The sequence below is a fragment of the Pinus tabuliformis genome, chromosome 7 (genome assembly GCF_031772625.1).
Source record: "Pinus tabuliformis cultivar Carrire ecotype Pingquan chromosome 7, CPIR1, whole genome shotgun sequence".
NCBI classification, from domain to species: domain Eukaryota; kingdom Viridiplantae; phylum Streptophyta; class Pinopsida; order Pinales; family Pinaceae; genus Pinus; species Pinus tabuliformis.
In genome coordinates, this window is record NC_142293.1 from 728,018,278 (window position 1) to 728,036,917 (window position 18,640).

General features: G+C 34.0%; 1 pseudogene; it reads left to right on the forward strand.

Annotated features, from left to right (window-relative positions):
* Window positions 1–1,095: 1,095 nt before the first annotated feature.
* On the forward strand, window positions 1,096–18,367 carry LOC149249603 (2-oxoglutarate dehydrogenase, mitochondrial pseudogene; annotated as a pseudogene).
* Window positions 18,368–18,640: the final 273 nt, after the last annotated feature.

The following is an 18,640-nucleotide window of genomic DNA, read 5'->3' on the forward strand; positions in this document are numbered from 1 at the left end:
ATATTTTTTCTCTCACTATCCTCCCTATCAAATCACCTTTGTGGGGGATAGGATATGTCTTATCTGAAAGAACAAAGTTCAGAGTTTTGTAATTTATTACAAGCCTTGGGATGCCTCTAACCTGTTCTGATCTTTTATTTACATAGAATCCATAAGAGTTCCAAGGACTGTCAGATTCCCTGATGAGTCTTCTGTTCAGGAGTTGCTTTGTATCTTTTTCACATAGCTCCCTATACTCTTTGTTCATTGGGATTTCTCTGCTTTTGCATGGTTTCCCAACATACTCTGTTTGTATGGTAATTCAACTGTGTGCTGTTTCCGATGCCAAAAGGCATTTGGTTCTTCTGAACAACATTCATCCTATATTGTTTTTTTGAGCTCAGCAATTTTCTTTTTGTTTAGAGGACATTTCAATTGTTCTTCAATTTGTAATGAAGACTTCAGATCTTTTAGATCTATTAACTTTGCTTCAGTGCTATCCAAGTCCCTAATTGTCTGGACCATGGTTGAAATCCTTGGGCTTGTGATGTAAGGTATTTCAATCCTTTTTGACTTTCCATCTGAAGTTGGGAGTGTAATGAAGTAGCCAGTTTTATTATTCTTTAATCGTATTGAACCATGGGGTTCAACTGCGGCTAGAAAGATATTACCCAAAATGCAATCAATGGGTATATCTGAGACTGCAAATTTAAGCTTTATACAATGTTGGTCAAAACATACAGAAGCTTTTGGTACTTCATATCTAAGTGTTTTATTCCCCAGAACAACAAAATTCCCTTCTGCAATAATCCAATATTTTGCTGGAATAACTTTTGAATTTAAGATATTTACATATGCACCAAAATCTAATAGTGCAGTTAGTGAAAACATTTCTCCTTGTATACAAAGATTTATTTTTACATGGTGCTGCTGATATTCAATAGCCATGATCCTCATCTCTCTGAATCCCAGAATAGGATCTTTCTACCCTTCAATGATTTCTATATTCGGGTTTTGGTAGGAGGCTGTAGTGTTCCAATCTGGAACACTTTCAAGCTATTTTCCCTTTTCTAGTTATGAAATTCTAGATTTTAAACTAGAAATTTCAAGTTTAAGATGGTGTATTTCTCTACTTACCTCCCCCAAGGTGAGTGAGCGAACCTTGTCATGCAGTTGATGCTTCTGGAAGGATTTGGTATGTCGCTCAAATGAGGCATCAACAAATAATGGATTTTTGGCAATATTTTTGGAAGAACTGGATAGACGTAGTTGATCCATGAAAGTTGCAGTAAGTCTTTCCTTCATATCACCTTCTTCCATTGCTTGGATTTGAGAAATAATCTTGAATTCTTCTTCTTCGGATGCGGTCATGAACACCTTCTCCTTTGGTGGTGCTATGCGTGTTTCCTCAATAGAGGATTCACTGTAAAAATCATAATCAAAATCATAAGGACATGCACTGTTTTCTAAGTCTGAGCATGCAAAAGGTTGCATATGTGCATGTAAATCTTCACCAAATGAGTCTGATGAAGAGCTAAAGGAATCACCAGATGACTCTTGTTGTTGTTGCTGCTGTAGATGTTTTGTGATTGAAATATTTGGGTAGCGATTTGTGTCATGATTTTTAGACCCACACTTTTTGCATTGTGTTTGGGTCTCTAGTTTGACATCTTTGTCCTGTCTGCTTAGAGGCTGATTTTTCTTGCCTTTATTCTTCTTTGATTCTTCACCTACTGGACATCGATTAGATGTATGTCCCGACTTACCACAAAGCCAACAAGTAAGCTTATTCCATTTTTCTTGTTTGGAAGTATGCAGGTGTTAATCAGAAGGCTTATAGTAATGTGTCTTAAGCACATACCTGTAGTGTCCCTTTTTGGTTCTTGGTGTGACTTTTCTTCCTGATGATTTTCCTTTATAGAATTTGGCAGTCTGCTTATATTCTTTTTTGGCTCGCCTTTTGGCTTTCCTTTTTCTAACCAAAGGATCATCAATGGTTAGACCATATTTGCTATAGATAGATTTACTATCTGGAAGCCTTGACAACTTTTCTAAAGATCTATTTACTTTAGAACTGGTGCACAAACTGACCAATGTTTTTGTAATGAGAGAATAAATCTCTCCCTAGGTATATGATTCGAATGGTAATTGAAACACTTCTTGCAGTTTGATATAATCAACAAATCTGGATGGTAGGGTTGCAAGATATACTTGTTTCCATAATAAATTTTTGGAATCTTTCACTTCATATATCCTTTGCACCCAATCTCTGTGAAAGTATTCAAATTGTGACATTTTGTTACATTTGAGGTTCATTAATATAACCTCATGTTTGTCAGCCAATTCTTCTTCAGAGCCACACCAGTCCTCTAAGATCATTGAAGTCAAAGCTCCAATCATATTACTTTGAAATAACCCATCTACATTATGGATGATATTTCCATCTATATCTTTAAGGCATTCTTCTTCCATCTTAGCTATTAAGGCCGATGATGATTCCATTTCTCACTATCTGAGAAGTGTTCCAGTGAAACACTGTATGATGGTCTTGCATTCTTCGATTTCGCTCTTACCCCTGAAACACATTACCTTATATTCAGACAAAATTACATCAATTAGTTGTCTGATTTGGCCAATGCTAATATTATCAATATTCCATTCCTTGTGGGATTCTAGGAAGAATGTATGTGTCTTTGGAAGTTTTCCTTTTCCAGCTAGATTAGGAGCCAGATATTTATTGAACTGATTTTCTAAAGGCTCATAGATGGGAAGAACCTTGGCTCTTTTTTCTTCTTCCTGAAATAATGATGCCAGAGAAACATGTTCTGAATATTCCTCCTTTTGTGATACTACCATTTCTTTAGGAAATAAAGATGGAAATCTGTCCACTGGTTTGACTGGGTCCTGTATCTTTATGCTTCTTTTGCATAAAAAGGAATCTGGAACTGGTTTGTCTATCTTTGATAGTGATATCTTTTCTATTTTCCCTGCCAGTTCACTTATTATTCCTTTAGTGGAATTGAATTGTTCTTCCATTTTTTCTCCTACTTCTTCTATCTTGTCCAAGGATTCTCTCGTATATCCTCTAACAACTGAAAATGTAAATTGTACATCATTGAAATTTTTATTTACATCATTCAAAGAAACTTGCATGGCATCATATTGATTTTTAACCTCTACAAATTTTATCACATTCATCTCCATACCTTTAATGGCTGTGTTTGTCCATTTTAGCTATTCACCGGCCTTCTAAATTCTTCCATCTATTCCCAAGGCATTATCATCCTTTAATACAATAGGAATGGCCTTTACAAAATTTTGACCTTCTCCTAAGACAATACCTCTATAGGGAGGGAAGGTAGTTACTGTCTGAACCTTACTACCATCTAAGGCTGACCAAGGGTGAAGTGATGAAGTAGAGGCTCTATCATCGGCCATCATAACATCTTTTCTCTATCTCATATTTTTGCAGGAATAAAAAGATATCCAGGAATTTGTTTCTTCCATATACTGTTTCCATTCATGAGACAACTTAATTTTTTCTTCAATAGTATGAGCAGAACCAAAAGATTCAGCTTCTATATGAGTAAGAATATCCCAATTTAACATGGCTTTCATCCATGCACCTCCAATTTTATGTTTGGTACAACCATCCATTAATGTAAAAAACTTTTGCATTTCCATTACAGTAGGTTTTTTATAATCATCTGGAATTGGGCCAAATCTTGAATCAGGGATTATTCCATTTGCTTGTTCTAGGAATCCAAGCCCATATCTAGGCTTTGCTGGCCTCAATGTGCTGAAGATTGGTGTTAACCTTGGATCCTCGTTCTCCAAAGTAGTAATCTCATGCACCATCATGATATGTTCAGCTTCATGGGGAAAAGGTATATCTGAACATTTAGGATTAGGACAAGGATTTATAGAAGTGGTAGGTGGAGCATCTCTTGTCCTAGGGTTATGGTTTTCATGCATGACAATATCAACAAGATGACTGAGGTTAACAAGGCAATGACACTCTGGACATTTTACTTCAAGAGAGGAAAAATTGACTAATTGTGTGAATTCAAACAATGAAATATGTTTACAGGAGTTTGAACTAGAACTGGAGCAGGTTGTATCTACAAATTCGGGGTTTTTGTACAATGGTGAACTTATGCACATTTGGTCTATTCTTTGCCTATCAATAGTTGATCTTCGAGGGAAAGAAAGAATAGCAGAAGAGGGTTCTTCTCTAATATCAGCAGAAGTAATTTTCTTTATAGCAGGAGGCTTGGGATTGGATACCACCCAATGTTCTGGGAAAGTAAGATCTTCCCATCTTATAGTTTGGTGTTCAATCTTTTGATTTCGAGAATCTGTTAACACCACTACACTTGCTTTTGACTCTTTGTTGGGGGCATGTATGACTGCAGGATAGAGGGTGTTTGTATGACGGAAGCAACCTCTCAGTAATTATAAGTGAGAGCATTGTACTCAGTAATTATTAGTGTATATGGTGAATTAATTAATGTGTAGGTGTTGTTATTACCCTGCGATAGACAGTAGTAAAGCAATCAATAATTTTCCATTGATTTTTGATTTTTAATTAGTTTGGTTGTTGATAAAAAATTAAATCATATTTTATAAAATTAATTAGTGTATTAAATTTTATTTTTTTTATTATTAATTTTATTTATTTATTTACATTTTTATTGGTCAAGAGTAATGAGATTTTATTGTGTAATTATTATATTTTGCACCATCCAAGTCATTGTCAGAAAATTCAATGGAGACTTAACCATATTTGGAGTTAGAGACTCATTGTGATTTGTGAATAATACTGAGATACAACTCATCATGGTTTGTTACTTCAATCAGAATCCCATTAATGATCAGAGCTCCATTGTTACACAAGTGAGGTGATGTGTAGTGTAGTGTCATGGGTAGTTCTACCCATATATATATATATATATATATATATATATATATATATATATATATTAGAAAAGATTATGAATTAATAATTGTTATATTTGATGTTTCATAATTAAATTTTAAATTATTTTTAAAGATTATCATTAAATATTGAATTTTAAATTATTAAATAAATTTATCTTTATAATGTGATTAACCTGAAAGACACTTTTATTTACAAAATGGATCACAAAAGTTTAAGATCTAAAATTAAATAAATTTTTATTTTAAATTTTAAAATATTTAAATATAATATTTTAAAACATAATTATAATAATAATGAAGAGTAGTTTTAAGTGAGATTTTTTTGGAGTTTTTGGCAGATTTTAGATAGGAATCCTACCTAAAAATTTGCAATCAAATCTTGATTTGTGTTGTTTAAACTAGAAATTTCAGTATATATATGGATTCAGCACTCTCAAAAACCCTTAAGGCACTTCCACTATGAAGAATTTACCTATTAAATTTTTTTATTTCAATGAATCTTTACCAAATTCTAGAAAATTTTAGGAAAATAAACCAAAAAACTTAAAAAAAATGGCACTTAAAAATTACTCTTTATAATAATAACACAATTTTAAAATTATAGTCAATTTGATATATATATATATATATATATATATATATATATATATATATATATATATATATATATATATATATATATATATATATATATATATATATATTATTTTAAAAGTCCATTTAATATAATATAATATACAAAATTCTATAATTAAATAAATTAATGCAAAATGCATTGAATAACTTCATGTAAGAATTAATCACCTGGCCAAATCACGAATACATCTGTGGTACAGTTAGTTCACTGCACTACAAATTCTCTGTCAAGATGTGCCAATTTCATAGCACAATAGTCAATCTACCCGGTCCACTCAAACTCAATAAATTCAATAGTACAGTCAATTACATGACAAATTCTCTGGGTAAAATGTGCCAATTTTGCACACAATAGTTGAAGGCATTGTCCCATTATATATTTATTGCTTTATGCTTTAATTTAACTATATTTAAACTAATTGACAAGGGTGCGAGCTATGCTGCCTTGTTTAGTGATAGTAGTTAAATTCGATGAGCATTTATCAATTTTTGCATAGTTGTTTGGTTCCTAAAATTTACAAATCTATATATTATAAGAGTGTATATATTTTAAGTTTTTAGATAAATGTAATGTTTTAATGAAAGTACACACACACACACACACACATGGGATTTGAAATAGAAAATTTGAAATTTTCAAATTGGACATTTTAGATAAAAAAAAATTGTAAACATGTAATTGTAAGAAATAAAAGAAATCAATAACCCCACTGACTATAACTACAGCTGCTCCCTCTACCCACTTAGTTGGAGGTCTCTAATTGGTCCTAGTCATCATCATCTTGCTGGTCAACTCAACTTCCAACTGATTGAAGCTCCATCTTGAGAGCTCTATCCTGGTACTTCTCAACCACCACATCTCCAATCGTTGCCTTGCTCCTCGAGGTTATACATTCATATTTCTCTAATGTGTAGAGGCTCTCGATCTGGACACCAATCTGCTTGATTTGACCTAAAGCAAAATGCTTATATGGGCCTTCCCATTGCAGAAGACTACATCATACCCTTTGTCTTCAATCCACAATTTGTTTGTCAGATCAAGTTATTTGGCATCACTGCTATTTTTGAATAGCTCAATGAGGGTCTTCCACATAGCAAAGGGTGTCTCCTTGCCATGTAATTTTGAGACTATGTGGTCTTTCACACCCTTCAAGATGATCCTCCTCGTTCTTGCAGTGTCCTTCTTCCACTGGGCTAATTGTTGTGCATCTGAGGTTGTTGGATTTTTAATGTCAGTTTGAGCGTATTCAAGCACTCCATTATCATCAAGCATTGCTTCCATCTAGTTCTTTTGGGCTATGAAATTTGATCTACCCTCCAGGGCATATTTCAATCTCAATCCGTTGAAATAAATTCTCCCGAATTTGAAGAAAAATGTTTGCACTGAGGCTGCAAATTTGAAATTCCTGACAGTAAAAATTTGAAATATTGGTTCTAATGTGATTTCAAGGCTCTGATACCATGTAGAAATTTGATAGAAAATGGAAACTGCTCAATAATTCGAACTAAAATCAGGAGACACAAATTCTACTCTACTAATTTGAGAAACAAAAATCATAATTTTGAACAACATGCATAGACATGCAACAAGAAAAACAACAAGTACACAATGATTTATAGGGGAACCCACTTGCGAAAAACTCCTCAAGCCTCTTTCCATTAATCAATTGAATAGAGAAACTATTACAATTGCATGTTCTAGCTCTGAGCACCACCTACAAAGGTAAAATTGTTCTCTCTACTAAATGAGAGCCTCTAGATAACACTTAGCCAATTTATGCCTACTCCAACCTCTTATTTTCTAGCACAATTATGAGGTAATTCAAGCTCCTAAAAAATAGGAAAGGTCCTTATTTCCTTACATAATTACCAAGGATTGATGAGCTTCTTGCGTACAAAATTTTATACACTACACTAGTATACAAATATATTTCATCAGCCTTAATTCCTTTTCTCCAGCTGAGGAATTCGAATTCCATGCATGCATGATCTATTTTGGGTTGATTGATCAGTTAATTGAAAAATATTTGAGTTAGATTGTTGTCTCACTACCCATCTAACCTTCCATTGACTCTATTAATTGTTATATGTTAGTTAATTGAGTGCAACTAAAAATAACTGAACTATATTGCTCAAATTTAGCAATCAACACATGCATGACTAAACTCCAAGCCCACTAACTAGAATTTGCTGATACAAGAGCCATGTCGCACAAGATAACTACCTCCAAGTTGTCCTGTTGATGTGGAAATTTAATTTATTCAATTTCACTAAGGCTAAAGTCAAATTGATCATTTCTTGCTACACTTTCTAAGAGCTAGAACCCTTTAAAGAATTATGTGAAGGGTTATGACAATCCTTGAAATCGCATATATAGGCATTGATAGTTCACATGATGTGTTCGGCTCATCATTCCATTGTAGATCTTAATACCAAAGCTTAACTTCCACCATTCACAATGTGTCTTCAAGTTGGGTATATTCATCTCATAATTCAGTTTCCAATTCAATAGGAACCAAAATAATTGTTAAGAAACCGAATGCTCTACCTAGAGAGATTCCTCATGTATCTCAGTTTAACTTCATAGCAGAATTCAAATTCCGAAGTATTGAATCTCTCCACATTACAACTGAACTTAGTTTTGCATAAAATAGACAGTGTGACAATGATATACCTCTAGCGTGACTCCAAATGAAAATTTTCCTTCCTTAATATTTGAGTTTGAATGCAAGAGTGATTTACCTTCCAGTGCACATCAATTGGGTGATCTCCACCTTTCAATGATTAACAACTATATCTATGACCTTTCTTGCAACTCAACACAATGAACAACTGCTGGATTGAATAACCATGATCTCAAAGCCCTTCAACACACCATCAATAGGGACTTCCACCTACTCATATCAGCTACATATAATATCATAATTTTGGTATATTCAAGCTTGCCCATCAATTTCTCAAACAAAGTGCCCACGATATCTGTATAGTACATTTTTTTATTCTCACGAAATCTTGGAAGTAATGTTTCCATAAAAGAGACCCTAGATATATTAGATTGACCACACCTTTTTCACTAATCCATCCAAAATATTCAACAACAAATGAATCTTTCAACGTAGAGAAGTTATCCCACAAACCAAAATGCAATCGATTCGACAGTGTTTGATCTGATAGTTAAACACATAGATTATTAACTCAAGAAAGAGCTAGAGGAAGTGGTAGTCCCTACTGGGGAAGCCAAGAGCTAAATAATTATTTACAATCATGGCTAGAGCAAAAAGTAAACCATGAAAAACATTTGAATGGAATTTTGAATATATAGAGGAAACATAAGCAAGATATTTGATGACATAGAAATTATATAGAGGAAACCTAACTAAGATATGTATATTTATTTCAACACATGAGTGTTTTAATTCCACACATGAGGATTTTTATAAAAACATATCTTCTCTCAATAAGGTCATATAGTCTAAATCTGATTATAAGACTTTTTGTTAGCTTCATGCACATTCCTTTTGTAGAAACAAGAATTTGATTCCCTACAACAATGTAAGCATGGTGTTGTGATAAATTATTAGTTTAACAAATAGAAACAACACTAGAATAAGAAAAATAGAATTACTGAATGAGCATTAGTACATAGTGAGATTACAAGTAGAAAGAAAGAAAATTATCCCAATGCTTAAAAAACCAAAGGTTTTGTACCTTAATTTCATTTGATTCAACTAAAATATCATCATTAGGACCATGAAGAGTTAACAGTGAATGATATACTGGAGAACTAAAAATTTTAGATGCAACATATACATGAGGATACTTGGGTGCAAGATAAGGATTGTATATATTCTACAAATATAGCTCCAAAAATTCATAATAATATGGTCAAAAAAATATTTATTAACAATACATAGTAGTAGAAGGTGGGCATAAAGAACCAAAATTTTCCAAATTGAATCCTGGTCTTGGGGTTAAAGAAGCCCTGTATGAGAATACGATTGCATCTAATGGTAAGAAATGTTTGGCACATAGGTCATATATCTGCCATAACATGTTAAAAACAATGTGAGAGGTTTAGTAATAGCTTGATTTACATCATTGTACATGGAATTATCTGTAAATAAAAAATGTGAGAGATAAATGAACATAGTTCTATGGAGGATATGTGTTGGGCCTGCAACATAGACGTTTCTGGGTTGAGAAACCCCAAGATAGGGGCTCCCAAGGTGCAACCATCTTGCTAGATAGTAGGCATCATCTCAATGTTGAAATAGTTCTCTAAGAGGCAGAGAATATTTGAAAAAACAAGTTTTTTTTTCGAATCTATTTACAACCATAAAAATGTAAGCAATGCCTCCTCCACACACTTTTGTCCAAAATGGTTGTGGGGAAATCAAGGGGTAAACCCCAGCTGTAGAAATCCAAAGTAGCAACATACGAAGCCATTGCACTAGTCAAGATAGCTTTGATATGATTTAGTGTTAGGCCAAAGGGAATTTATAACTATTTGGAATAAAGGTGTTGAGCATTCCCTTTGAATAAGATCATCCAATTATGGAATTAAAAATAAGAATCAAGTAGTCTTTATGTAAGCTAAAAAATAGTTGAGGATAGTCGTTGCAGATTCACCACTTAAATATTTTAAAATATTAGAGCTTCTACTTTATTATTGGTTTACAATTTTTTTTATTACCATAGTTCAAGTTTTAATAATCTATGATACCAATGCTTTAATGGGGTAAATTTAAAGAAAATGGATTATTATACTGCATGGACGTGATCTTTCAAATCATGTGACATCATATTGAAAAGAAAAGGAAAAATAAGGATGGGTACGAGAAATGTCTTCTTTGTAAAAGAATGGATGAAATAGTTGAATAATTCTCTTCTAGAAAGCTATCTAAATTTCTCAATCAATGCCTTAGTAAACTCATTACTAAGAATGTAACTAGGGGCACACCATTAGAGCTTGGAGGTTCGTTACCTTCCTCGGTGTCTCATACAAGATCATGGCTAAAGAAATGGCTCTTCAAGTACACTCAATTACATGGAAGGTAGTTCAACAAGAGAAAGCAGGTTAGGGTCTAATTATTCTAGACACATAATCTAGAGTTGAGAGGCCTTGGAATAGGCTCGCAACAATGAATAGCACCCTAGCTTTTTCCAGACTGGAACTTCATCACAAACATGTTAGTTTTATTACGACAATGTGCAGCCATGGTGAACACATTACTCTCTAATTTATCGACATTTCTGCTTGATAATAATTCATTATCTCCTCAAATTTTTTTAATCAAATCATTTTTCAAGGGTTCCCCTTTGCCCCATATTTGTATGTTTCACAATGGATGTCTTGGATCACCTGTTAGAAGTTTCTAGAATTCAATAGCAATCAAAGTACATCCTACATATTGATGCGATGGAGATGGTCTACAACCATTTTGATAATGGATACTTTATTTCTATGAGTGTTAAGAAAATCTTGGTTAATAGTGCTCATACTTGTTTCACGAGTGATTCATTTTGGGAGCAATACCATGTCATATGCATTCATATTGGTGGATATATATTGAGGAAAATGACATAATATATTGAGCATAGAATAGGGGGTAAAGCGTTTTTAAATTGGCAGGTATAAAAAATGGATCTCAAAGTTAATGAAAATATATAAAGGGGTATAAAAAATGTTAATGAAAAAATGGATACCTACAATATCTGGTGAAATTGGGAAGGTGTATTGGTTTCGTATTAATAGGGGGTTAAATAATGTGATTTTTATAGGTATTTTGCAATATGTTGTTAAATTAAGGGTATTGTTTAGTATGCCATGAATTCACATGATATGTCATAGGTTCATTGAGTGAATCCCCCATGACTTATTTGGACATCTTCAGTTCTACATTGGATTTTGTGGTTATCGACCACAAGACATTTTTTTTGTTATTAGGGTTAGATTCTCAACCTACTAGATTCCCACTGTAGTGACCACTCTAGTTTCCTGACCTTAATATGACATTATCTTAGACACTTTATTCTTTGAGGACCTCAGATTGAGGATCTGGACACATGACACTATTATTAGCGATTGAGATATTCATGGTTGTGATGTATGAATGCTTTCCATTGATATTATGATAGCATGAATGGTTATGTATCTTATCTATCAGTATTCTGATGATTGCAACATTAAATAGTTAAGTTGGTCTCTATTTGAATTTATGATGAGGGTACTAAAGAATATGTATGCGCTCTACTAAAAGCATAATGATGATAAATTTGATGGATAGGTATATTTCTACAATGTTACGATGTTGATAGCTTAATGAATATGTATGTTTCCATTGACGATTATTGATGATAGCCATGAGGTATGTGTCCCCCATGTTACCTACTGCCTTTAGTTCAGACTTACAATGGACAATGATGTGAATGACCAAGAATTGTTAATGATGCTATTATGATAATGACTAACATTGAGAAACCTTGTTACTGATGATTATTGAGTATGGCAAGAAACCATCAGAGGCACTCGCATATGACATGTCGATGACACCTGGTTTGATGAAAATTCATATTATTTTATCTTTTAAAGTCTAAGTCGATCTTGAAATCTACCATATATGTTTAACTATATTCTGATGATATGTTAATGGTTGTAGGCACATATTAGTTGCTTGACCGAATATATGGGTGATGGGGTTGTACAGGTGGATGGAACTACATGGGAGGGGTGGGATAGAGTCCCTGATCTCACCCACTAGCACTCCCGCCGTGACTTGGGCTGGAAAGGTTGAAACACCTTCACCTTGAAGATCAGGATGCCATGAGGGCAGGTCCCAAAGCTGGGTCGCTCATGAGGAGTTTACTGGGGGACGCGCATCAAGGCGGATTCCTTGGTCCCCGGCACCATTAGTCTCACTATAGCAGGCAACATAAGAGATGATAGTGGTCTATAATGTTTCACTATACCTTCCCCTCGTAATCACTGGATGTTTGAAGGGCAAGTGCTGTGGCACCCTTGGCATCACAATTAAACTATTAGGTGTGGCACCCTTGGAACTTCTAGGGAAGTTCTTGAAGGGCACAACCAAGCTTGGCACCCTTGGAATCATTAAAAATAAATAATAATAAATAAATATAAGGAATGAAAACTAGGTAAATTTACATCAAGGGTAAATGATGATTAGAAACCAAGGTAATTAAATAAAAAATAAAACTTGGAATAAGGAGGATCATAGGAAGAAATAAAATAGAGTACCTTAAAAACTCTAGCCTTCCCATGTTGGAAAATACTAAGAAGATTATGTGGTTTAATTAGGTAAAAAGGGGAAAGAGGGACATAATTGTAAGGATAAAGATTAATCCTAAACTAATTAAACCTAATTAAGAAAAGAGGAAGGTGAATTAAAATAAGAATAATAAATTAAATTTAGAGAAATGTAAAGAACCTCCATGTGGCAACAAACAACATAAGAATATCCATCTAAGAGATAACCTGAGTTAAATTAGCGAGTAAATAGGGGATCAAATCTTGACTCATTAATTGACTTTAAGTAATGAACACAAATTAAGGAATAAAAATGGGGGAATAAAGAGACAACTAGGAGAAGAAATAGGAATCTTGTTGAGGTGAGGAAAATATTAGTTTTAAATAAAAATTTAAGTAATAATTTTGGGAGACCCTTGATGTGAGAATGACACATGGGTGGTGAATTATCAAGCTATTGAATTATAAAAAAATAATTAATTATGCATGACATGACAAGTGTCACCTATGAGGACTCCTATAAAAGAAGGGGCAAACCATGGGAGAAGGGACTTTTGGTAACCCTATGGTTGGATGGATGAGATGATGTTAGAGCAGTGATTACAAAACTATAGTGAGTTTGTTGAGGTAGAGGATTTTAGAGAGGGGACTCTTGAGCCAAGGAGTGCTCTCCTCTACTAGTTAGTGCATTCCTCCATTGTACAACCCCATTGCAGCTCGGGGGTCCGCGGGGAAGAAGAGTACCCAAGGAGTAGGTTGGGAGGTTAACCGGTGGGTCTTCACATTCGGATCAAGTACATCATCATTCACTTGCGGAGGTGACCGACAACAAGGGAATACCAGTAACAACAGAGCAAGCGGAGTCTCACCTTCTGGTGAATGGTACACATGTGTTTCATTACTATTTGATCTTAGTTAAAAGTATGTAAATGTTGTGATATGTTTCCTGAAATGAGTTTCAGGAAAGTGTTAGACAGTGCTGAATAAATTTGAAATTTCAATGCGTTTCTCTTCTTGTGGTATTTTGTTGTGATTATATATATATATATATATATATATATATATATATATATATATATATATATATATATATATATATATATATATATATATATATATATATAGTATGGAATTGGACCTTACGCGAAATGGACCTTACACTTGGTATCAGAGCCAAGTTCAACCTCTAGGACCTATGGACCTTTTTTTGGCTTCCTTCTCAAATTGTTTCTTTAATTTCCCTCCTCTCGCTTGATTTGGATAATCGTGATCTGATAATCGGCCGTTTATACGATGTTTGACAGCCTTTCAAACTTGACCACTAATATCAACCTACTTATCCAACATGCATAGCAAATATCCCTGATAACATCTATTCTACTAGTTGCAATATGCTCTGACTCCTGGAAATGTCAGTTTTCACCTTCTCACCCATAATTTATAGACCCCATTTGGCCATTCACCCTTACCCAATTCAAGATATCCTGGCAGACGAATTAGAGCTCAATCCAAAGAAACCGAAGAAGCTCCAACTCCTAATCCAAAATAGGAGGAGGAGATAAAATCCTTTCTAACCCCTGCTCCTCCTAAAACTCTATCTCCCTCAATTGACAAAGACATCAAGAAAGTGGTTCATAAAACTACTGGGACGTTTTCTCCCAGCGCTTCTACTGCACAAAAGAATCCTGATGTTCCTGGATCAACTTGTATATACTATTTTGAAGTTCAGGGTTAGTTATCAACGGTGTTCACAAAATTAGAAGCACTGTACCATCAGCTCAACCTGAGTAGATTATACTTCCAAACTATATTTTTGACTGTTTTGATTATGATATTATAAAGACCAACTGATTCCATACTGCTTACATTTTATGACTCCAAATGATTCTGATTTTCTCTACAAATCTGCCTCCGGGCCGCTTCAGTAAAATTAAAGCAAAAACTCTCCTATGATATTTAGCCTCCAAGATGTTTCTCTCCTCTTAACAACACAACATTTGGCAGGCTCTGTCATTTGTAGCTCGAGTATCACAAATTTCCGTGGTGGGAAATTTTGAATATCTCTTCCTATGCCTACTAATTGATTTACGAAGGTACAGACCTAATAGATACATGAAATAACTATCAAGATGTTGCAAAAAAAAAAGGAAAAAAAAAAGAAGATAAGACAACCATATTTATAGCTATAGCAACACAAAAATGGATTTTTTTATAGGATAAATCCATATTAATCGTAGATATATTAAGCACCTGGATATATTAAGCACCATCAGAGATAACAAACATGTGCTAAAACCTTTCAGTGATTAGGAGTGTGGGATTAAGATGTATATGTGCTGATGGGATACATGCACATCTTACAACTTTTATTCAACTGGGCTGTGAAAGCACATCACTTTCTCAGTGCAGTCAGCCCAGAACCTGTCATTTCGTTCTCCAGAAAATTATAATCTCTGTTATAAAAAAAAATAAAAAAAATAAAAATAAAAACCTCTTAAAAGGAGTTGCTTCATTGTTCTCTCTCTCTTCTCACCAAATTTTTAAGAGCTAATGAAGATTCTTCCTGGAAAATTATCTCATTGAAATCTACTCCTATTTTTAGAAATGAAGTGAATGGTTGCAAATCTATTCCCCATTAAAAAAAGAAGAAGATGTTTTGGGCCTTTCCGGGTTTTCGAATATCAAGTCGGAATTTTCAATTAACGGCCAACACGGAACCGTGTAAGCATGCCTTACTACAACCAATGTGAACAACACATATCTGTTTAGCCATCTTTTATTTCGTAGATATTATAGCGTAGAATCCATTGCTACATTTCGTTAGGTAAAAAATAATAATAAAAGGTGGAAGTCTTCAACTACAGATTTCACAACTTGCACGCTGGAGGATAACACAAAATGGCATAATTACAACAATTAATGGTAGTGAGTGTCTATAATGAAACACATATGTCTTACACTGAATGTGATATCTTACAATTGGAAACAACCATAAATACATGGAATCCTCCATAATATCTTTCTAACTAACAAGCAATGTTCACCCGGAAACTACGAGCTAGTAGAATAACAACGTGTACAATAATAGAGTGTGCTCGTCTGGTTGATTTTAATGGAAGATTGAATGTTTATGAAACTCTAATTTCCTTGTTGCTTAGGACCTCAACCTGGAGATTGAAAACGATGTAGTGAGCCTTGAGAAAACGCGGTCCGTGGATACGATGAAATATCGATAAGAGTTTGAACGAATGAGAAGGATAATTTGTTTTATGTGACAGCCAATGATACACAGTGGACCAAGTTTGACTCTCATGTTCTCCGTCAGATGTCATTTTATTTCATATCATAAGAGAATATTCATTGATTCCAATTTATTTTTCGAAAGTCTATTTTAGAGCTAAAATGCTATGATTTATGCCGATTTGTTTCGGGCAAGCTATTGGCTAAACGGATAAAATGTTCTAGAAATTGGAATGCTGAGCATAGCAAAAGCAAGTAGGGATGACAGATAAAAGAATGGGGGCCAGCTGGTGCAGTGATCATAGTAATGTTGAATTCTCTCTAATGTTGCTCACCATTGGACTCCACTTTGTGGAAAATGAGATATTTTATGTTGGATCTCCTACATCTCTCCTTTAGTGGCAAGAATAGTAAATCTGGTAGGGATTTTGTTTAATATTGGACATTCCTTTTAATTATCTGTCTTTATATTTAGTACTTCCAAAAATATAAATCATGTCGTTTATTCCATGAATATTCTCCTAGTGGTGATAGAAATTGGGTGGTGCGCATTTTGCAACCAGCCACATTTTGTCCGATTGAATCAGTTTCAATTTCAGCCACAGCCATTTTCTCGTCTTGTTGATAGAAATTAGGTGGTGCACGTTTTCCAAGTAACTGTATTTTATCAGATTGAATCAATTTCAATTTCAGCCACAACAGTCTCTTTTCTCTGTTCGAAAGGTGTTGTTTTTCTGGTCATTTTTATCTAGATTACAGATTTTGAAATTATTTTGGAATATGAACTTGAATAAAATCATTTATTTTAATTTTATTTTGTCATTCACCACATTTCTAGAGTATTTAGGAATGTATAATTAATTTGAGTTTCGGTTAAGTTTAAAGGTTGAAATTTTATATTATTTTATTTTAATGGAACTAAAAGTTGAATAACCATTTAATTAAATCAAAGCATGAAATCGCTTTAAAGTGTTCTCGAACCCATGTGATGAGATCGTGTCGGCTAACTGTTCCGAGATTAAAAATGGCATGTGGACAGTGTACGATTAAGTGTAATCAAGATTACAATAAAATGACTGGCATATCGGGTTATATAAATTTCATAGCTTTGAGCTTTAAAAATGCATCGTGGATAGTTTGTATTGAACTACATGGGCAGTGTTTACAGATCTTGATTAGGATGCAACAAACTCGATGGGCGGTGTACTGACGCAATTAGGCAATTACAAATTCCATCTATATGAGCATTCATCTTTTTAATGCCCCTTTCAAGGATACGTAGGTTGCAGCCCCTACCATGTAACAATTCCTTTTCAATCAATAATAATTGAAAATCGAAAATTCTGAATAATAAGTAAAGGTGAAACTAGTGCAAAAATCCAGATCACTATCAACCCGGATCATCTGATGCACTGAAAAATAAAATGCAGCATTTTGTCAATCATTTATTTAACCCTCTGATAATTAATAGATATTTTTCAAATATCTGTTATTCCATAGATACTTTGGCAAGTATTCATTGTGTTGGAAGTCATTTTTCTGGGGTTATAAAAGGTTTTTCCCTGGTTGAAGGGCAAGTGGTGGTTTACGAGACTTTACATCTCAGTGCTTTGCCGAACTACACTACTAGTGGGACCATTCATATTGTGATTAATAATCAGGTTGCTTTCACTACTGATCCTGAAGCTGGCAGATCCTCAGAGTATTGTACTGATGTCGCAAAGGCTTTGAGTGTGCCCATTTTCTATGTGAATGGCGATGATCTTGAAGTTGTCGTGCATGCATGTGAACTTGCCGCAAAATGGTGGCAGACCTTCCAGTCTGGTGTCATTATTGATCATTGTTTGTGATTGCAGGTTTGGTCATAATGAGATTGATAAACCATCCTTCACTCAACCGAAGATGTATCAGGTTATTAGAGGCCATCCACCAGCACTAGATATGTATGAAAATAAGCTCATAGAATCAGGGGAGTTGTCAAAAGAAGAAATTGACAACATTCGTATAAAGGTTTTGTCAAGTTTGGATGAAGAGTTTGTAAACAACAAAGATTATGTTCCAAAAACACGAGATTGGCTTGGAGCCTTTTGGTCAGGCTTCAAGTCACTAGAGAAAATATTTGGACTTCGTAATACAAGAGTCAATCCAGAGATATTAAAGCGTGTTGGAAAAACCATAACCTCTCTTCCCGAGACATTTAAGCCTCATAGAGTCATCAAGAGAATCTATGATCAACAGGGGGCACCTTTGCCTTTTCATCGTGTTGGTTCAAAATACAAACAAAATCTTGTTTGTCTACAGTAAACATTTTCCCATTCAAACCAAAACGACAAGATTGCATTTTATAACGCTGGTGAAGGTCGATCCATGGATTTAACTTTTAAGCGCTATTGAATAATCAATAGGTACTCAATTAGACAATATTTAGTAATGAAATCCATTTTGTTTTTAAAAGAAGCAATTTTGAATATGGCTTAAAGTTTCTATCGTAAGTCACTAGGGATTTTCTTCGATTAGTTGTCTTCAAAGTTCTTAAAACACGGTTATTGAGCTAAATATTGTTCAAAATGGCTACTT